Raw genomic sequence first — 24,031 nt, 5'->3', positions numbered from 1 at the left:
AGGTTATTACACTAAAGCTTTAAAGCCATCATCATGAGGCATTACCAACTAGGACTACTTTTTAATTTTAGTCACTTTCAAAAAGTCAATCGTAGTGAAAACACTGCGAGCGTTGACTGTCTCATGAGCATGCGTGGCCAGCAGTTTCAATCAATGTAGTGATTATCTGATCAGTATGACTTTGCTCGCTGGTGTCCTATTATTATTTTAGCTTATCTATTTTATATCTTAGTTTACTGAAAAGTTTTTTCAAATTTTGAATAAAAGGTGTCAGCCCTATACCACCTTTAGTACCAAACTTTGAGATTATGATACCAATAGCTTTTAAACTTTGCTGATGCTAACTAGCCATTTACTCCAGAACTGTATTCTTGTAAGGACGGAAGTCTTTGACACAGCATTTAATAAACTACCACTCAAACTACTCAATTGATAGACTAATAGAGAAAGAACATTATTTCACCAACAATTTGTATAGTCGTTTATTTATTTCAAGCTGCATTTTTATTGTTTTGGCCACATGAGCGCAGACGATCCAATTGGAAAATTATGACATATTATCAACAAATACATTTGCTAATGTGTTTGCAAACAGTTGTTTATTTACACCAATCCCCCAGAACCGGAGGTGGGCTGTGAAGCGATTTTGGCATAGTGGCCGCTCTGGGTATGGCATCTTCAGCGTTCAATGTGATGCCAACCCATAAAAAATATTTTTCCCACACTCGATCATTGGAAAAAGAGCGACTGTAAAACTGTGAATATATCTTTCCGAGTATCACAAAATCCCCTCGAAATGACTCAGAATATGATCCATTTGGTCCAAAATCAAGTCAAGTCTAGAACAGTTGTATGATTAAATGACTTTTGTGTGGGAAAGCCCAGCCACCAGCTTCCAAATGTAACTCCGATATTCACTCTCATTTTAGCTGTTTTCATCTCCACCAACTCCTGAAAAAATATCTGTCTGTTTTTTGCTGCTAAATGCTCCACTATGTTCACCAGCTAGTCTGTCATTTGGTGCTCGGAAGGCAGCGTATATTTGTTTTATTAGAGGTTTTCCTTTGAAACTAGCTGTCTGGAAAAGAGGCTGAAGAGAGTGGAGTTTGTGTGTAGAAAACCAACACTGAGCTAACAGAGCTGAGGGGAACTGCAGAGTTGGATAATTCTCTGAGGGTTCGTCATGACTGACACCTTTTACATTAAAACGTAATTATTTAATCTGTTAAGTAACAATCCCATGGCGGGCCCGCACGGCACATCATGCTACATTGTGGGCTCAATGATGCTCTTGGAGTTGCATAAATTGGGTATGACTGGAAAGCTAATAATCTTGTGGATTCAATGAAGCAAATTGTATTCCTGTGTGATGAGTAACACCCCAAAGTAGTTAGTCCCTAAAGTAGCTATTTCATTTTAGTAAAACCTTTTTCTTTTAAACTTGACCTGTTGTGATGTCTAGGATAATCACAGACTCATAAAACTACAAACCACAAACTAGAGACTTTGGGCATTCAGTGGATGTATGACTTTCCTAGGTATATTACCAATAATTATGTGTTCTTAGGTACAGCTGTACTTTGGGCTAAATGCTAACATGCCCACCATGCCTGTGAGGGACCAAGCAGAAAGGCAAGACGAGTCACGGGTAGGTTTAAAAAGGAAGGATTTTATTTACCCAGAAAATTGCAACTCAAACGGTTTACAAACAAAAATGAAGATAAAGTTCTGGGCTTATAAAAGAGGAAAACTGAACAGAAATGGTGTGCACCATTTTGCTACGGTTTCTGGGTTGAACACTGCGTTTCCTTGGAACGGTGTGAAATGGTGTGCAACAGGCTTTGAGGTAGGTTTTTTCTCCTTTGGTGGGCGTGTCACAGGTGATACCCAATCAGCAGAGACTAGTACGTAAACTTGTTGTAATAAAAAGGCAGAGAGCTTGTGCATACAACAAGGTAGTGATGGTCAAATGAAGCATCGCAAACCACTGTCTTTATTTTCTGAGCTCACTAGATGGCGCTCTCTGTTCAAAGAAAAAGGTTAAAGGAATGGCAATTCAGTGTGTTTTCAACCCTTTGTTGAACAGAGAGCGCCATCTAGTGAGCTCAGAAAATAAAGACAGTGGTTCGCAAAGCTTCATTTGACCATCACTACAACAGGGTGTTCAACGCACCCCTTAATACTTAATATAATGTAAATTAAGTAAGTAAGACATCTAAAGAAACAATGAAGCTCCCCCATGCCTTAACGACCAGTGGTAGGGTCCAATTAGGCCACCTCCCCTATAAAGCAGCTCTGGCTCCAGGTGCCACCATTTTGCCCAGCAGACCGCATGGCAGCGTCCCAGAAGGTGGAACCTCCAACACTGGTGAGTGCAAAGAAATTTAGGTTATAAGAAAGAAACCGACAATACAAAAGTAACTAAATGTGCGCTTCAAAAGATACTTTGAAACAAAAAACATGGTTCCTGTAAATTTGAAGCTAACTAAATGCTTGAAACAAACGCATATAATGTGTCCAAGAAATTAAATGAACCAATCTTAAAGCTACATTGTGTAAGAATTACTCCCATCTAGCGTTGAGATCATATATCGCAATCAACTCTCTCTCGCCACGCAGTATTGCAGCTATGGTAGCATTCATGCTTCAAAAAGCGAAGGTGTACAAAAGGCCGTCTATCAGCCGTGGTTGTTGGAATTCATGGATGAGTTCATGTCGGAGAGTGGCGCGGACGCGCGCTTCACACCACGAGCGGGCACGCATGCCACCCGACGGAAAGGAGAGAGAAAGAAAAGTGACCGCAGCGTCCAAAGCAGCTCTAATGTTCACTCTTTTTTTCTGATGACGCCGGTCTCTTGCTCTTTTCAATATCCGTTTTCTTTTTTTGGGCGAAGAAGAAGACTCCTGTTCCTGAAATTTGGATTTTGAATACTTGTGGTCCTCCATGTTTCCTTCTTCAAACTTGCCGGGGCTGGGAAGCGACGATACCCATTAGCAGCAGCTGTGAGTCGAAAACGCGAAAGGCGGAGCAGTATGTCCTCTATGTCCCTTACCGGCTAACGTATTTCAAGATGGCGCATCATTCTGGAGCGTCTACCCCAGTTCATGCAAGCGCAAATGTAAAATTCCAAGCCAATAGGAATACTTGGAATTGATGGTGGTGGTAAATATTCATGAAAAAGGACAAGTTTGTGAAGGGCAATACAGATTCTGATAATGAACAACTACAAACGTTACACACTGGGGCTTTAAGAAAAAAAGAACTGCATAAGCCAAAGAAAATAAAGTGTGAGTGCACAAGGTTACAACTTTTTAAAAGGACTGTGTGGCCACGGCTGTGGCCATCACAATGACAATGCTAATGCTAATTAAATATCATTGGCTTTTGGACTGTGGGTCTGCTAAAACAAACATTTGGAAGGCTTCACCTTGGGCTTTTTTCTGCATTTCTCCCTATTTTCTAACAAATGGAGAATTATAATAATTATAAGTTGCAGCCCTAATTTAAAACATAGGAAACAAGAGCTATGGATTGTAACCCAGGCTTTTTTTTTTTTTTATAGTGAAAGAGTAGCTCTGTAAAGCCTAACTGAGTAGAATTTAAATCTTTCTTGTCAGTCTGAAGTGGCAATTAAGCAGTGATGGCTGGGGCTGCTGCCAAAAGATTTTATAGACCATCTTCACCTCTACTTTTATTCCCTGTAGTATATAGTTTACTGATGTAACATTACACAATTAAAGTAAAAATGTAGACACAGGTTTTTCATTGCCTCTTGGGGTTGCCAGATCCCAAGGTTGCTAGGTGCAGCTGTAGGGCAGGGTCAGGGTGATGCCGGTGGCAGTGGAATTTAAAAAGTAAAAACCTTTGCCACTGTTGAGTAAAAAAAACAAGTCTAAAGCCCAGGCTAGTGGCCCTAAGAGGGCGAAATGTTCCTTACACCCTACAGTTAGGAAATAGACCGTAGATTTCGCTATTCTCAGAGCCTTATCAGTAGTGGATCTAAATGTAAGTGTTAGGATAATTCCTGTTAGTAACATGGGTGTTCGCTTTGTAGATTTGACCATTATTTCTATCTGTTATGAGGACATTGTACTCGTAAAAATAATGTCTGTGCTTCAAGAACATGCTGACATCGCTTTATTAAAATCCACTGGGACAGAGACAGGAACAGTTTATCGACATCATCTCAACCACATTAAACTAAAATTAATAATTCCTCATTGCACATGAAAGCCATGCGACTTCAGCAGTTACTTTAAGTAACTAGGATGTCCTTAAAACTCATAAAAACAATGGCCACAAATATGAAAAAAATACCCATTAAAGCATATTATTTAAGTTTGTTCCAAAGGTCCTAAGATGTCATGCAAAGTCCAAAAAAATTAAAAGGATCATCCTCTGGCGATCATGACTGTGCTAGGTTGACATTTCATACAAGTGGACATTTTGACCGGACGGCTGTGCTAGAGCAGTGGTTCTCAAACCTTTTTCAATAATGTACCGTTCTAGCTCCATATGTATATCCATATATATCTATCCCCCCTTTTACTCCCTGACCGGCACAAAACATTTTTGGTAGAGAAAAATCCGATATAAAGAGGTACATTACAGCACTGCACCATCACTGTATGATTTACTGAAACAATGTAACAGAAAAACACTTTCATGGTATTTTTTAAATGTTTAGAATCCATCATTAAATTAATGTATTAATATAGTTGAACTATTTTAGTAATTATGCCTGACATATTTTTAAATTAACATTTAAAAACCCCCTTCAGTACTCCAAAGTACCCCTAAGGGTACACGTACCACCGTTTGAGAAACACTGTGCTAGAGGATACAGCATGATGAAACAACATGCCCCAACACACTACTATTTTCGGTAATAGGCTATTTTTTAGATTAATATTAAAGGTGCCGTAGGTAGGATTGTGAAGATCCAGGACTTAGCCCAAAAATTTTAACATCGACAACTTCTCAGTCCCTCCCCCCTTTCTACTAAAGCCCAAAACAGTCTCCTAAGCCCCTCCCCCCACAAGGGAGAATGAATGCATGTGCATGAGCAGTGATTGACACGCAGTTAGACACCCCCCCTGGCCCTGATTGGTGCATCTGAACAGGGAGCGGTGGATTTTTGCAAATCGCACTACAGGCTGTAGGAGGAGCCAGATTTTTTTTTTTAAATTACCAGCTTCATGTAGTTCTACTGGAACATAGGGTCAGTTTCAGCAAATATGACAGAACGTTAGTTTTATAAGTCTTACCTACTGCACCTTTAAGGTGATATGGGCATGATAACTACCAAATCTGAAACATAGAAGACCAAAGTTAAAATATATTATATCAAATGCTAATATATGTTTGAGCAGGGACCTACAGTATCCATCTGACAGGAAAACTATACTGTCAGAAGAAGCAGAGCTGTTGGTGGGCTGTTAATCCAAGCCAAACACTCCACTCAGTCTTGCTTGAAGGGATTTCTGGCTCTGAGGACCGCTGTGTTTACAGCACAGACAAAGAGGATTGTCGACCTTGTCTGACTTTTTTGGGCAGCTGAGGCTGTGAAGGGAACCAATACAACTCTGGCAGCCTGTGGCTCCATGTGCCACCCCATCTCCTCCCTCTGCCAGCCATGTTGGCACACGGCGGCGGCAGAAGGCGCGACTTCCCTTCTCCCGGGACCTTGACAAGCAAACGAGGGAGGGGGAGGGCCCCGCAAGCGATGACGCGAGCCCGGCAGATTGACAGAGGTGTTCACCCCGTCGTCGGGCAGGGAGAGATAGTGGCGTTCTTGTTTACACACACTGAGGCCGGATTGTCACCTTGTCTGTCAGGGCAACATCCTATATGCCTCCTCCTTATCTCGCCGCGAGACTGCCAGCTACTCTCTCTTAGAGACCTACTGCAGCGCCACATCATCATAAATCATTTCCCTCAGCCATACCATTGTTGCTTTGCATGTTATATTTTCCCTACACTCCTCCAGATATATACTCCTTTTCTTTCCCCCAGTGGTGGAATGGATCTTAGTTCATTTACTTAAGTACTGTACTTAAGTACAAATTTGAGGAGAGTCTTTTCATGCCACTTTCTACTTCTACGCTACATTTCAGAGAGAAATACTGTACTTTTTACTCCACTATATTAATCTGACTACTGGTTACTTAATTTACAAATTAAGAGTTTTGCACACATAACACATGTAGTTTATAAAATATAATCTTTTATTATAAATTAAACCACCCAAAAATGTATCGGCCTACAAGTACAACTGAAATGATCGATCGGTTTCAGTTTCTAAAATGTGAGAATTATTCTGCATCGAGTACTTTTACTTTAAGTAAATTCTCCTGATGATACTTAACATACCTTTACTCAAGGAACATTTTCAATGCAGGACTTTTATTGCAACAGAGTATTTTTACAGTGTGGTATTAGTACTTTTAGGGCGGCTGTGGCTCAGTGGTAGAGCGGTTGGTGGTTCGATCCCTGGCCCTGCAGTCCCATGTTGAAGTGTCCTTGGGCAAGACACTGAACCCCGAGTTGCCCCCGATGCTGCGCCATTGGAGTGTAAATGTGTGTGAATGTTTATCTGATGAGCAGGTGGCACCTTGTACGGCAGCCTCGGCCACAGTGTATGAATGTGTGTGAATGGTGAATGGTTCCTGTACTATGTAAAAGCGCTTTGAGTAATTGTAAAGACTATATAAAAACAGTCCATTTTACTTTTACTAAAGTAAAGGATCTGAATAGTTTTCCAACACTGCCGTCTCTTTGAATAACTTCTTAGACGTGCTTTCTAAACTCTTCAGTACTGATTAACAATGACCCTGTGCCCTAATACGCCCGAGAGCCACTGAAGCGTATACATTTCCCTTAAGTAGGCTACTGCTTTGTGAGATGAAAACTTATCACGGGAGTTTTAGACCAAAACTTACATTTTCATTTTCAATTTCAAGCTTTAGTTTTTCAACTATATATATATATTTTTTCAAATTAACAAAACATTTGGCCCTGATTTAGCTCCATACATAAAAGCACACAGGCGATTTCATCCTTCATCACGAAAGGACAGACAGGCAGAAAACGTGATGCAAGCTGAACTCACTTAACACTTGTACACTTAACAGTACCCCTCCTCCCCCCCCGGTCGCCCCCGCTCAAATGTCCTAGATTTTGAAAACCAAATGTTGGCAGGTATGCTGCTCATGCACACGCATTCATTCTCCCTTGTGGGGGGAGGGGCTTAGGAAACCATTTTGTGCTTTAGTGGAAAGGGGGAAGGGACTGAGAAGTTGTCGATGTTCAATTTTTTTGGCTAATCTTCGCAATCCTATACGGCACCTTTTTAATGTGAGCACTTGGCGGGGGAACATCAGGCTCCAAAAACAGTGAATTCAAATAAAGCAGGTGGTTTGGATGTGCTGTTGTGATGGACAGTTATTCTGGATATACACTGTAAGAACTGAGGGGGCGAGAGCAGCAGCGAGAGGAGAGAGTCCCAGGAGCTGAACATTTTCATAAATTGATGACTGCTATTGTAGAAAGCCTAAGTGGAGAAACAAATTAATGAGGAGGGAGGATGAGGATCTCAAAAAGAGCCAAGGCATGTCTGTCTCTTATTCTCAAGTTGAAGTACACGAGATAAAATGTTATCAACCACAGAGTGGGATTTCAAATTAAATAAGACAAATTTGTGCGTGCCGCAGTGTCAGACAGATAAGACGGAAACAGCAGATAGATAGCAGGGGAGAAGAAGAGTTGCTGTTGAAGTCGTGGTGTTGTGGCCAGTTACAGCAGTGGTGCTCAACCTGGGGGTCGGGACCCCCAAGGGGGTCGCAAGATCATTTCTGGTGGTCGCCAGATAGTTGGGGAGAAAAAAAATGAACTAACAAATTCTAGACTGGGGAATGGTTTTTACATGACTGTGTGAAGTTTGGTAAATGTCATGTGTTACATTCAGAGCTTCATTTGTAAATCAGGAGGTCCTGGAACACAGAAAGGGGTCTGAAGGCGGGTCAGGGGGAGAGAAAAAGTCACAAACATTGGACAAGGCAAGGTGCTAGCTACTAAAACTAAACTGTCATTGAAGCAAACAGCAGTTTACACCGGTTTGCAGCACTCACACCAACTTCATTATTCTGGGGGGGAGGAGGGAGGGCTGACTCTAAAAGGTTGAGAACCATGAGTTAGAGGAGCTGTAAATGCTAGGAAGTTCTGACTGCATGAGTGCGCGTCTGTATCCGTTTTTGTGTTTTACAAGAAGTGCTTCGTCAAAATGAAACTGCTCAAGCCCAGAAGCACAGCATGTCCTTAAATTACTAACAGCATACACTAGGTAGCTGTCGATTTGAGAAAAAACATTTCACAGCATGAACAAAGTGAGTGTTAGACAGAGAGTACTGGATATCTTGTCAAATGACTAAACCTCAGTAAAAATCTATTTTATATCTTTTCTAAGACATGAAGTGAAGTCTTGATTCTCATTGGGAAGAGTGGCGCATTGAAACTGCAAATTGTTCAAAATAGAGAGCAGAAAAGACTAGGAGAGAGATGTTAAACTGGTATAATGTTTACCATCCAGTTATTCACCATCACGCTAATATTTGCTAATTAGCACTAAACACAAAGTACAGCTGATGCTGATGGGAATGTTTTACAATGGAAAATTGCAAAAGGGTTCTCGACTGTCGTAGAAAGAAGTGGCTGATCTTTAATGCAATATCTACATTATCAGCAACCATTCATCCAATGGCCCAAAGGCACATTCTGTTTACTAATCTGATATCATTTTAAAAGGCTAACTGAGAAAACATTGGAGAACCCTTTTGCAATTATGTAAGCACATAATGTAATCTGAAAACTGCTGCCCTGGTTACAAAAACAATGCAACTGATCTCAGCTGGTATTCTGTCTGTAATGGAGTGGAATGGAAATTTATAAGTGATCCTAAACTTTTAACGTGTGTGTGTATGTATGTATGTATGTATGTATGTATGTATGTATATGTGTATATATATATATATATATATATATATATATATATATATATATATATATATATATATATACTTAATTAAAAAAATGAGGAAAAATCCGACCTTTTAAGGACACAAATTTTTTTTTTATTCATTTGAATAATGTATTGTAAATAAATGTTCTTCCTTAAAATACAGGGGCCATAATTATACATACCCCTATGTTAAATTCCCATAGAGGAAGGCAGATTTTTTATTTTTAAAGGCCAGTTATTTCATGGATCCAGGATACTATGCATCCTGATAAAGTTCCCTTGGTCTTTGGAATTAAAATAGCCTCACATCATCACATACCCTTCACCATACCTAGAGATTGGCATGGTTTTATTTCAGTTAGCCTAATAGCTAACTGAGATAAGATCCATATCAATGCAAATCAAAATCAAACCAGTATATATATATATACACACACACACACACACACACACACACACACACATAGTGTAGAATAGCTAGTTATTCAAATCTGTGACTTCCAATGGTAAAGAAAAACGAATGTGAACACATTAGTGTTATATAAAAATACCCTCAACACACACACACACACACACACACACACACACACACGCACACACTCTACCACTAGGGACTTATATTTTTAGTAATGCTATTCGATCAACCTGGCTGGCCACAATAATGAGTCAAGGGAGATGAAGGCTGGTTCACAGGTCAGCGGACTGACAAAGCCCAGTGTCCTGGTCTGGAACTGGGGAGCTGTCTGATTGCCGGGGTTTGTCTGGGGCTGCTTGGGCCTGTATGGGAGTGATCTGTATTCACCTCTACCGTGCTGTGGTCTGCTTCTGTTTAATATGGGCATGCTGTAGCCCCCCCCCCCATCACCTGGCACTGCAGAGTTCATTCTCAGTGTGTGTTTTTATCAGCACCCCTAGGGGCATATGTAATTGCTCAGTGCTGATGAGAACAGCCCCAGCTCAAAGTACCATCTCATATTGCAATTACACCCATGGAAGTGCAGGGAAAAAACAGTGAAAATAAACTAGAAACTACCTGGTGCGGCGTGGCAGGTGAAAGAACGGCCTTACCTCCTCCTGCTGAGCCTAGTCGGGGCTCATGGAGGACTAAAAGTCAGCCATCTCCTTGGGAATAAAGAGCTTTGAAGCTGTTAATCAGACGGAGCTGTAGATGATTGAGGTGAACATCTGACATTTGAAGCCTTTTATGTTAAAGTTTTCCAAAACTTACGTGTGTGTGTGTGTGTGTGTGTTTGCCAAGACAATAAAGGTGGTATACTTTCAGAGGAACTTCCTAGGTTGCGTGTGTGTGAGTTGTACACACAGAAGGGGAAATGTGAGTGGTGCTCTCGCCCAGACTATGACAGCTCGCCGCTTTCCACTTATGAAAATAAATGCTGACGAGTGTTGAACTGGCTGGGCTTCTCTGGTGTCAGCCAGGGAAGAGAGGCGGCTCTCCAGGCTGACAGGCCGACTCGCCTGGTTTGCATTTAGATGCATTACGCAGCCCTTCGCCTCGACCCCTCTATCCAGTCTCTGTGGCCCCTCGGTTGCTGCTGGAGAGAGGTGGATGACGGTTGAAGCAGAGCTGGCCGGGGCAGCAGAGGCTCACAGCCAAAGCAACATGTCCCCTATCAGTATTCCACTGTGACGAGTGCTGATGCTGCCCTGATGCTGCAAAACCTCAGCCTGTCTTTGTTTGTCGTTGCACTTTTCTTCTGAGTCTGACTTCCACAACTTTTGCTTTGAGCTCGTCTTTGCGTGTGTGAATGTCTCTGTGTGACTCTTAGCTTCTGAATGTTACTGAATATTTGAATTGGCCCCCTGCCGGCTGCCTTTGTCCATGTGCCCTGTAAATGTAATAACTTGACCCATGCTTATATTGGATTTCCTGCACACAATACCTAATTCATAAGCCACCAACACCAATTCTGCTGTTTCCTGTCAGTTTGTAGCCAGTGATTAATAAAGCAGTTTACAGCCACGCTAGCAGCTCTGTAAGACTATACTTAGTCACAGTGGTGTATTGAACTAAATGCTAGCATTAGTGTGCTAACATGCTTACAGTGACAATGCTAACATCCTAGTGTTGAGCAGGTATAATGTTTACCATGTGCACCAGTTTAGTGTTAGCATAGTGTCTATACTGACAGAATTCTAGAAGAAGTGTGTTAGCATGCTAACATTTGTTAATTAGAAGGAACACAAAGTACAGCTGAGGGTGGTGGGAATGTCATGAGCTTAGCAGGTATTAAGTCCTAAACCAAATTATTATCTTATGTGTATTAATGTTAGCTAGGCATGCCAAACCTATATTGTAAGCAACATGCTGTTATTTTAATATGAAGGTTTATGTCATTCTACAACATAGGGCTGCACAACAAAATGCAAGTTGTGGTCCCTTTATGCTACACAAGACAAAACTATTTTTATGGTTCAGTGTGGACAATAACACACTGAACCATGTTACCTATGTTACAGTTTTTTTTCAGTTTCTTATTTTTTTGATCCGATAAGGTTGTAGTACTCCCAGAACCACATCGGTTTCTGTGTTTTACCGTGTATTTTAGTCATCTGTTGTGGTTGCTCCTTAGCTCTGATCTGAATATGAAATTACCATCTGCACTGGAGAAGAGTGTTCCAAAGGCTGTGAACAACACATTCACAGCTGTAAAACGAGATACATTTTTTAATGTGTGGGGTTGAACCATTGACATATATAAAATTGACCAACAGATCCCATTGCTCTGGACGGAGACCAGTGAAGGATATTAGAAGCACTTTCCCGGTGATGGCTGAGCGTTACTGAGCAGCCTCCAACTGAGAGAGACGACGTAGATGTAACGTGAGCAACCTGTCTGAAAGTTGTAAGTCTTCTGGTAGCTGTGCCAAGAGAAATCTCAATCATTCTGAATCTTGCAGAGACGGAGAGCGTAGGTATATGTAAGGAGATAACATAGGGACAGGCTAATTATTGATCACTAAAATGCTAGTTAAAATTAGTAATTAAACTTAAACAGCTAATGTGAGTCGAAACTGCCTGCAAGCTTCTCCTGTACTGTATGGTAATTTCTCTACTGTGCGACAGTAAGTCGCGTAGTTATGACACAATCATTAGCCTATTTTTATAAAAACGTCTGCTACGGAGCCATAACGTGAGGTACAAGGTAATGGAGCCTTTTATACATTGTCGTGTTTCTTTAGAAATAAACAATGGACAAATAAAGTAACGCTTCAGATGTAAAGTTATTCGCTGTCAAAGTGGCGCCAAAATGAATGGCAGTCAATGGAATGCTAACGGGAGCTGATGGCTTGGTAGCATCAAAATGGCGCCATAGGAGCTACGCGTTCCGAGGAGAAGCTTACCCACTTGGGTTGACCGTCGTGGCGGCCATTTTGTGCATTTGCCATGTAACAGGATGTGTTGTAACTCGAATGTACATTGTCAAATCTGCCCCCAATTTCTCAGTCATAGCGCCACCTACTGGCAACAGGAAGTCAGCTTGATGTAACAAACATCCTCTGATTTACGTGAATTTTGCGTTGTGAAACTCAAGTTAATTTTTTTGCCTGTAAAAAATATCTGTTATTGATGATGACTGGACATTCTGAGCCTTAGTTCTCAGAAATATGCACCGATTGTGTAACAAACAAATGTGATGTGCACTTTTGTCACTCCTGTTCATTTTCTTGGTATAATTCCGCTTGGGATGAATATGATTTGATGTTTTTTTTTCACCACGGTTCCCATCCTGCTTTGAGTGATGTAAACAGGAAGTGTAATGTTGCCGTGTCAGTGAGTTAAGAACAAAACCAGCCTGCACTTAGTTACCAAAAATTGATGTGATGTCAACCCTGTTTCCTAAAAAATTACATTCCCATACAACAAAACTGCATTCTCAATTATGTTTTGAAGGAAACTCATTTTCCAGCGACAGGCACATGTTGTGAAACGGTTGCTCTTTGAAACGCATGGTTAACGTTGTGAATTGAAACAAAACTACATGGTTAGGTTTAGAAAAAGATGATGGTTTGGGTTAAAATAAATGTTTGTTATGTAATTTAAATTGCCTACTTAAGTACATTACATATGTGACATAGGTTAAGTACGTTACGTAAACAAGTCAATGTTGACTTTTGCTTTCATTCAAGACATGAACGTCGGTCTCCTGAGGAAAAGTCTGTTTGTTTGACCCATCCATCCACTGCAGACTTTGATTCCAAACGTATTTGTGATACATCAAGGTGAAACGTAATCCGGGACAAAATCGGTTTCCTGCAAAAATTAAGAATGCAGTTTAGTTGTATAGGAACGTAATTTTTAGGAGACAAGGCTGAAATCAGTAAATACTGAGCAGAGCCATCATGAGCTGTAAACAGTAAGAGTGATGCTGGAGTTTGTCTTGTAGTGTGATACTTAGAGTGCTCATATTATGCTTTTTGGCTTTTTCCCTTTATTGTGTTATATATCTTTTTTTGTGCGTGTAATAGGTTTACAAAGTGAAAAAGCCCAAAGTCCACCCCAAAGGGACTTACCATCTCCAACAGAAAACACTGTTCACAAACCGCTCCAAACAGCTCTATTGTAGTCCAGCCTTTACTTCTGTGACAAACGTGGTCACTTTGTAACACGTTACAATGCGCGTCTAGCTGCTAGCGTGGCACGCCCTCATGCTCTGCTTCTGACTGGCTAGTAGTCCTTACCTAGGTACTGAGCATGTGCGACCCCCAACAAAGATGGAACAGAAGTGAGATGTCTCACTCTGTAGCTAAAACAGAGAGCTCAACACACAGGGTGAAAAGAGGAGCTGCAGCAATGTGCAGTACAACAAAAATAAGGTGTTTTTTTTTTTTTTTTTTAATTAAACCATGTAAACCTATTCTGATATAATCTCTAAATACAATTATGAACATGAAAATGAGCATAATATGAGCACTTTAACAAAACAAGGTGATGACATAGCCTAGAATAATGACTTCATTTATGGACACAGTGCATCAGTGTTTCTATTGGTCAGTGAAGGCAAACACAGGCGAACTTGGCTGGCTGGAGATCACACTTAAACAAAAATAACACATGCTTGAATTTGTCTCTTATACGTGCTTTAATAGAGCTGAATGGGCAATAGAGCAAATATGGAAGTGGAATGTGACCATACCTTTAGCTGTGGGCTACAGAGTTTTTAGTGGATGGGTAATGACATACCAATGAGATACCACTCATTACCCATCCACTAATTCCATTAGTATACATGCAAGTCAAGCACATACACAAGTGTTAGTGTTTTCTACCAGCTGCCCAAAAAATGGCTTTGCTATCTCAAACTATTTAAAACTAAGATTTTAAAATACCAGCAATATTTGCCACACATACTTGGCCATGACAGTTGAAATCTATACAACACAGCAGGTACAGTGAGCGAGCTCCACACTCCTTCTGGCTGACTGATATTATATAGATGACCTGAATTTGGTTCCCATTGAATACATCTTTTACTGAAGGAAAAATAAGTGTCCTACCAAGTTTACTCCGTATGCATTATGAAAGTTTCATGTGACCTTTCTCTACATTTGTTTTCTACCAGGAGAGGAGGGGAGTGCCAGGCATTATTATTGAGCTGCAGTGGTGGAGAACCACTCATCACATTTTTAAGCTTGTTAAAGATATAAACTTAGAATAGGTGGGTGATTACTATTGTGTTGTGTTAGTTCAGAAGCAGTACATTTTTGTTGGCCTGCTCCTGCTGCTTGAACTCCCTTGATTTTGCCAGTGGTGGAGGAAGTACTCAGATCTTTTACCTAAGTAAAAGTAGCAATACAATAGTACAGAAATATGTGCTACAAGTAAAAGATCTGCATTGAAGGTTTTATGTCAGCATCATAAAATGTGGATTATGCATTATGCAGAATGGGTGGGTTTTGATCATTTTATTAAATTTGATCATCTTAAACTCCTCTATAAATGCTTACATCCCCAGGTGCTCAGTGGCCTTGTGGTTCCACTCAGAGCTTCAGGCTCAGTAAGGCGTGGAGCATCCAACAGGAATTGTAAGGATGCCCCAGCTGCGTAAATCCTCATTCATACAAACGGCCTTTTCTATTTGGGGGATCAAACATAGTATGTATAAAAAGCATGGATTTATAAAAAAACCTAGATACTGCATTGGAGGCGGAGCCCCATTCATTCCTATGAGAGTTGCTCAGTGGCGCATGAAGCCAAAAAAGTTCAACTTCCTCGTATAAAATAACCTAGACAATGCGGCCCACTAGAGATCCCCACCGGCCGGCCGAGTCGGCTACTTACGGTTTAGTGCTCGAAAACCTTAAATGGGGATACAATTATTTAATTATGCGGCTCTTCTAGACTTTCCAAATGTTATGGGACTGAATGGATCAAATTCTGATAGTGAGACGAATCATTTTGCAGGGGTTGTGATGCTAAAAAAAATGATCCACTGATTTACAGACCTCTCTTTTGCCGTGCAAGTCTGTGGGGCAAGAAGTCTTTTTGGGTCCCATGGCGTCACGTGACCAACACAGAAGTTGTAATTCCACTGTTTGGCCGCTATGTCAAATTGGCTTCAAAGCTTGGCACTGTTCCTGGCGGCCTGATATAAAAATGAACAATGCGTCTTCACTTCCTCCCACTGTACAAAAGTAAAGCCAAAATACAGTATCTCGGATACGGGCGCTGCCATCTTGTAATTTTTGTTGCAGATCAGGCGGTGCAGCTGCTGTTTCAAAGTCCCACCTATAAACCTGCCACACCAATCGCAAGTCAATCACAGCTGTCAATCCGGATGTTTCACCCCGTTTTTATAGCATCAAATAACTTATAAAAACCAAACATCAGAAAAATTAACACTTGAACAACCGAATGACCTAAAATGACAGAAACAAAATGTATTTGACGTGTACTTAGTTTGGCCTATGTCCCATCCGCTACCAGGGAGGGGGTGGGATCTATGACCTATACTGCAGCCAGCCACCAGGGGGCAATTGAGATGTTTTGGCCCCTGGGATGTTTATCTCGCCTATGCACTTATGCATAGGTGGCTCCTTGTGCAGTCTTCCTCTCCATTACCAGCCTTAAAGACGGCTTTAAAACATTTATTCAAACATTTCAACAGCCATTTAAACCATTTTAACATTTGGGAATTTGTATTCATCTTGTAGTAAAGAATGAGTTTACCATCCTAAATTAAATCTCCATTTCATTTATCTGGTTGCTATTTCCCAGCAGGTACCTCAGGTTTTTTTTCCTTTAATTTCTCTCATATAACTTATTTGCTTTTAAATGATGTTTGCCTTAAATCAGTAAAAACTCAAGTGTCAACTTCACTTTCCTAATCTTATTTCATGGAGAAATCTGATGCATTTTGTCATCTCATGTCTGACTTACTTGCTCTTCCACCAGTAGAAATGGTTATGTTTAGGTTTAAGGCTAGAGATAGTTAAATCTAGGTGTAGAATTATCACGTTTTTAACTTTTCCTCAGTATCAAAGTAGTTGTCTGTACATCCATGGGTACATTGCAAACAGGAAGTGCTTATAGCTAATTCGGCATACTTTTAATTGTACTAATTTGTATCAATTTCCAATAACATATGTAAGCTTATATCTTGTTTAAATGCCATAACTTTAGTTACAGGCCTGTTAAAACTAAATGTATTTTGAAAGGAATTTACTGCATGTCCCCAGCCAGATGTTGTATCCCAGTCTGCTTCGCTTTACTGCCAACAGAACAGTGTACTCTGCTGAGTAGGCCTAATGCCATTAAACTCCATTAAAAGTGATAAGTAGCTGTGTAATACTGCTATGTTAGAACAAACTGCAATCCACGTGCTGATCTGCTTGATATAAGGCGGCAGTAGCCTGTGTCTGTGTATCCATTACATACACACACACACACACACACACACACACACACCGGCTAAAATAGGCCCTGGACATGGCCAATATTTTTAAGGGAAGTGTTCTTTGAGGGCGTTGTGCATAGACATTCATCATAAGAGCTGGCTTGTACTTGATGTGGATATGCATGCAGCAGAGAGCACACAGTTGGAAAGATGCAGCCAGAACAACAGGGTGTATTTGATATGTACTACACTGTGTACTACGTGAAAACTAAAAAACAAGACTGGACAGCACAGGTGGTGCTTCTGCACTACATTTTAGTTCTGGCTGAGCAGAGAGGACAAGAACCACTGACTGATTCATGACTCTATCTGCATTAAAATATGTTAGTGGTAAACGTTTTTTTAATTTTTTTTTTAATATATGCTGTCATTCGAGACTGTCCTTCACTGAAAATGATTATATTTACGTTTCTAGTGACGGCGCCACGGCCTGAAATTAACACCAGACCACACGCCAAATGTGGGTGAATTTTGCCATTGACGGGTAAAACTGTAAATCTACCTGCCACGTTGGCGGGTAGCCAGTGAGAATGAAGTGATTCATTAGTTGTTTTTTGCCACTGTTTTGCCATTTCCATGGATTCAAGCTCAAAAATGTGGCGGCACATTACTGGGGCGAAGAGGCCCGGCTGAAATAAGCAACAAACTAAAAAGATGAGGATGTTTCGAAGAAAAGTTTTAATACCAAGTGGACAGTTGGAGACGACAACAACAAGGTGCATGAGTGGCTGGTTTACGACAGCAGTACAGAATTGGCTGGTAAAAAGTCTGTGTGGCTAGTGGATTTTAAAATGCGCCTGCCCTAGTGGCTGGTGACCAAAAAAGTGAACTTCAGGCCCTGGACGGCACCCTCTAGTGGCCAAAGTATTTATGACGGGAGCAAAACAGGAAGTATACGCCTAATTTCTGTGTAAGCAAACACAGGACTTTCACCTGGGCGCTTGCAGTTTTGGCCATTTCTTCACTGTTTTCTCGCATGTTTCGCTATAGAGCTCCCCCTACAGCTTCGGAGTAGATATTTGGCAACACTGCTGTAAAAGCTCGTTGGCGACTCTCCCCCCCCCCCTTCCATCTTCTCCCTCTGGTCATGTGTATTTGTTTTCAAAGACGCCGGCGAACGCACGGAGCCATGTCCACTGAGGTAGACAGCTAGTAAGCTAGCTAGTAAGCCCGTATCAGACAGCGATCATAATAAAAACCTTTACAGACAATAGCAAACCTCCTGAGGTCACAATAACAAGAAATGGAAGATTAAACAGAGTTCATCCCAAATATACTTACAAGTGCAGCAACAGCAAGAACGCAAGGTCAGCATCGGATTAGCAGGCTTCTGTTTGTCTCGGTATGTTGTCTCCTATGTTTACTTGTCTCTGACTCCTCGCTCGGTCAGTCTGCCGTTTCCTCTTCCTCTGTTCCTCCGACAATGCTTTCCTAGCTTTCTGCTTCTTTTTTGCCGGCTCAGCCATGACGAGTGCTACCTTGTTCTTGTTAGCCGGTTCCTGAATGGGCGTATGTGTGCAGTGCCGTGAAACAATTCGTTACATCGTGAGACCTGATATCACGCGATACTTCCTGACGCTGAGGCTGGCGGCTCGCCGGCCGAAAGTTGCAAAGGTGGTTTTTCCGCTCACAGGCGCTACGGGGAAACGAGACGACCACCATTCAACCCGAAAAAAGTCATAACCATTCCAATGACTCTGAAGCTGTTCAGTTAAGGTAAATTAAGCTAAAAAAAATTGCATAGTTCCCCTTTTAAGGGCCACGTGCGTAACCTTCCGGAAGTAAAATGACGTGTGATTTTAACCCAAACCACGATCTTTTTCTGAATTTAGTAGTTTTGGTGCCTAAACATAACCACACTGCGACCGTTGCGCCTATTTATTTATTTTACTTTACAAACTTCACATTCAGCACCACATGCGTAACCGGAAGTGAAGTAACATCTGATTTCTGAACCCGAACAGGATCTTTTTCAAAACATAACCAAGTAGTTTTTGTGCCTAAAACTTCGACCATTTCACAACATTGAATAACAAAATTAAATAAATATCGCAACCGTAACGTTCAAAACTGCAACTGACGTTCACTGGTTCAGATGTGAGGTTGTCAACGCTAGGGGCGCTAGTTTATGAAACGCTCCTGTGGGTCTTATCAGAATGGAACAAATGACCCATATCATTGTACAGTATGGAGGACTTTGGAGTGTTGACATGCATGCTAGTTTCTCGGTTTTGAGTCTTTGGTCAAGTACACATTATCCTGGATCAATTTGTGTCGTCAGTGTGCAGCTTCTCCTTGATTTGTTTTGTAATGTCAGATTTGCTGCTAAATGTGTTTATCCACTGAGTAGCCTTAGGCCTAATCGTATGATGATAAATAGTTTAAAGTGCCCATATTATGAAAAAATCACTTTTTCTGGGATTTGGGGCGTTATGTTGTGTCTCTGGTGCTTCCACACACATACAAACTTTGAAAAAAATCCATCCATGCTGTTTAGAGTGAGATACGGTTTCTGAATGTGTCCTGCCTTCAGTCTCTGGGTGAGCTGTTCAAAATCGGCACGGCTTGTGACGTCACAAGCCGAAACAAGCAGGCTAACTGCAACCATTAGCTCGTAGCGTTAGCATGCTAATGCTAACGCTAGCATGCTAACGCTAGCATGCTACCTCGTTCTCAATAGCAAAGCACTGCTACAACACACACAAGTTCACCATAATCTACAAAAGAACTACTTCCATGTGCGCCCTCATTTAGAAGTCTCCCAGCTAATCCTGCCTTGTAACTGACCGAAGTTGTAGAAACAGCCTTTCTTTTACTGTCTATGGAGCTAGCTAGCTGACATGATCTACATCTGAGCTACTGGGCATGTGCAAGTGCAATCAAAGATAGTACAGAAGAAGAAGAAGAAAAGAGGTCTCACTCTGTAGCTAAAACAGAGACCAGGTGAAAAGAGGATCTGCAGCAGTGAGAGAGAGCACTGCAGTACAACACAAATATGGTGTTTTTTGAAAATTAAACTATGTAAACCTATTCTGGTACAACCTTAAAATACAATTATGAACCTGAAAATGAGCATAATATGTCTGCTTTAAGTAACAAAGGTGGCAAACTGTGGTTGGCAGATTTTCTGTATTTCTAATCCCGGTGTTGAGAAAACTGGCTGGTGTACAGGATACTGTGCCATGTTCCTGATCACTGCCTGCCATGTGTGCTACATAGTGATTAGTCAGAAAACAAAACAGTACAGTAGATTAGATAACTTTTTAAACTCCACAAAGGGACTAGTTTTTTTTCACCCTTGCACGGTGACGAACAACAGAAGATACACAAGTCAGACAGGCCGTAGCAGGCAACGTGAGAAAGGCATACCACAGTAACAGCAGTAACACTAATGGAGTTTTTCCATTACATGGTACCTGCTCGACTCTACTCGCCTTTTTTGTTTTTCCTTTATGAAAAAAAAGTCCCTGGTACCTGCTAACAGGTACTTTTTTTAGTACCACCTCCGTCGAGGTTCCAAGCGAGCTGAGCCGATACCAAAAGGTGACGTGAAAACCTGCAGACTACTGATTGGTCGGAGAGAATCGTCACTAATCACTGTGTCATCATTGCTAGCGACAGACGTGGGTGTCCTGAACAAACCTGCCATTTTTAAATAGTTTAGCCAGCTGTGTTTTTTTGCTGGTACTAGCAGTGGGTAAGCGCCATTACACACAGACTAATAAATACTGCAGGAGGACATTGGTGTAGCTCTGGAACCCGCTAAGACATTGAATAAAAAATGATTTATTAATAATAAAACCTTAAACCTGCAGTAACTTATTTTTGGCCTTTTAGAGGCAGCAGTTACAAGTTGTGAGCACAACACTGACTAAGTTTAAGTCAAGTCAAAGTAGCTTTATTGTCATTATATTGAGCGGTCAGACGGCGATATAACAAAATTTGGGTGGCAGTACCCTGAGGCATAAAAACATGAAAACATTAGACAGTTCAGGACAATTAGGACAATTACAACAATTAAAGACACAAAATCACTTGCAACATAAACAGTAAGTGTAAGTGCAAGTACAGCAAGCAGCAGCAGCCGTTCTGTAACATGCACATATTATTTCGTTTTTTGCCCTGAATGAGACAAAATCCCATCTAGGCTGTTTAAATGGCTAATGAAAGAGAATATTCTACTAACGTTACCCTTTACATGCAGCCGTGCAAAAATAGGATTTTTCAAAGTTTTCCACCGGTGGCGGGCTTGTACAAACCATGCAAACACACCCTCCTTCTTTCATTCCCTCAACCACCTTCTTGAAAAGGTCGGTGTTGTGATGTATCCAAACATACATGACCTATCCAAAAACCTGTTGATATTCAAGTCTTGCATAATGTTTAAAATAGGTGTGTTTCTCCTTCTTTTGTTTTGGCCATGCATCTCTACCGCAGCCCTGCAAACTGTTGACTGGTGGGTTTGCGTACAACAACCGTAGCAACGCACAGAGCTGACTGTAAGCCTTTAACAGGTCAGAGACTGTTAACTGGCCGAAAACGGTTGTAAACTGCTGTAAAAACCCCGATTGAGATGCGTTGTTATGGCTCCAACAGCAGTTCTAGCCCACCCTACGAAGCAGCCAGATTGGGTGAGGTTAAGCATTGACCTGGAGTGGTTAAGGTTAGGATAGCTGAATGGTCAGGGGATAGGAACTGAACAAATCAGGTTCTGTTACGTCCCACGAGGATGGACGCCTGGCCAATCATAGCGCGTGAATGCTATTTAAGAGGGGGGTCTTGCCTAGAACTACAGTTGGATCCATAATAACTCGCATATTCCGAATGTGCTGTATACATGTCCAAAGAATGCTTCTAAAACCTGAGTAATACTGGCTATCCCACATCTTAATTGAAAAATGCTGAATTCAGAAAAAGGCCTTATTCAGAATGTTCAAAAGTAATATGCTGTTTACATGACCTGTATTAAATTCAGAATATTGTCACGTTCGGAATAATAGTGGAATACTAGTGTGCGTGTGAACATAACTTAAAATCAGCTTTTTTTAATGGGGATCACGACAGAATTGGCACATCATAGTCTGTTGGATAAGTCTTCAGGGGACCCAGTACTGTGGGAAGTCTGATAACTGTCCTCGAGTGATGTCACTTGGGTCAGTGTCAGTTGCCTCATTGATTTTTTTTTTTTGCTGCTGTTGGAAAATCATTTTACTGACGGCATTTGCACAGAACAGTCTCGAGACTCCCGCCTCTCATTAATTAGAAGAAATGTTATACAATCCCTATTTAATATGGCATATTATATATATGTGGCCTCAGAGATGATGAGAAGGCTACACAGGTCTGGTAATCTCACTTCTTTCTAACTCCACACTAGAGCAATGATCAATGACCCTATATGAACACGCGAGCCGGCCCACGCTGATGTTTTTTACCACTGGCAAATTGACATGACATTGAATGTACTTAGAGTTATTCAAGTAACTAGTTACCATATAATTATGGTTTGCTAATGTCTGGGTTGGTGCACTCAAAGCACTTCCAAAAACTAGGTCATTTTTGCTAACGGCTGTGTGTAGAAAACAAGTTCTATTTGCATGCATTCATTTGTTTGTTCACTGGTTTTATTAAGTATGTCACTCTCGTTTCTATCTAATGTATATAATGTTTCTATGTTGCCTCAGCACCTTAGCACCCATGCGCGTTAGCACACTTAATCCCTAATTGTGACACTAATTAAATTCCCCCGCAAACCTAACTCAGCTTTATTGGAAAATGAATATGTGGGAATGAAAACAATGTCCACAAAATGCTCCATATTTACAGTGATGGTTCAATACAACAGACTACTGAGTGAGCTTTTTACCACACGAACGGAGCTATAAAAGCCTGGGAGCTTTAGACTGTGTCACACTCTGCACATGCTGGAAGCTTTAAGACATGTTTTTTTGAATTTACATTTTACTTGGTCGCGATCTTAACAAGAGACCGTGTGTGTGAAAGGTCAGCTCAGAAATGTCAGTTCATGTTTGGAGCTTTTTGTGCTCCTCTTGAGAAAACCTTAATGGATTGAATACAATGTCTAGATGCCTCATATGATTTGTGTCTGCTGTCAGTGGAAATGTTCAACATATTTCATTCAGTTTGACAGCTGAATCAAATTGTACAGATTGTGTACTAATTTGCATTTGACTAACAAGTCAAGGCGTTGAGCAAAACTATCAAACAATAAATCATTTTGTTAAATCAATACATTCTACTTTTATTGAATATGACATTTAAGTCTTAAATAAGTCCTAATATATTTTCCCCAAACTTGTATTACTTGCAACACCCACTTCAATGTACTTAAACAATTTTTTTCTTTTATCTCCAGGTCTTGGACACACGCTCACCATTACAGTCAAAGTTCATCAACTATAAAAAGCTAAGTCGATTCCTATTTAGGTGGAATATTTCTGATCATATAGCACTGGATGATATAACAGGTGTAAAGCTTAATTGCTAACTCCTACACATTGACTTTTGACTTACCTGGACATTTGGACACAGGTGGCCATGTGGAAAGGTATTGTAAGCTGCAATATGGAACTTTTATCCACTAAAACATTTTATTCACCAGTCTGTTTGTCCCTCTGACCCTGTGTTTCAGTGATAATCTAACATTTTGGGTCGGGCTGTGTGGGCGGTTGTGAACAGTGCGCTGGCAGCTATTAAAGTACAATGCTGTTTTCTAAATTAAAGCTGGGGTCCCACAGAAACCGGCTAACAAAAAGGCAGTGTCAGACTGCATAATGATGCGACAGCAAAAATGGACATTCAGACGAATATTAGACGCTGCTAACCTCATCCACAGGCTCCGTGATGTTTCAAGGACAACTCAGACATTCTGAAACTCGGAACACTTTGAAAGGATTGGACGCCCAACACATTTTTTTAATCGAACTTGTCTTTATCACACCATGAAGGCCACGCTACACAGTGTGACAAAGAATCAACACCACCTGACCAACCTCTAATCTGAAGCTTGTGCTAAAGGGAAAAAAGAAAGGAAATAAAGATGTGGGTGAGGGTGAGCGGTTTGTACATTTTCAAGAG

This window comes from Sander lucioperca, chromosome 16, assembly GCF_008315115.2.
Source record: "Sander lucioperca isolate FBNREF2018 chromosome 16, SLUC_FBN_1.2, whole genome shotgun sequence".
Classification (NCBI taxonomy): Eukaryota; Metazoa; Chordata; class Actinopteri; order Perciformes; family Percidae; genus Sander; species Sander lucioperca.
The sequence above is the reverse complement of the archived record's forward strand: the minus strand, read 5'-3'. Positions refer to the sequence as shown.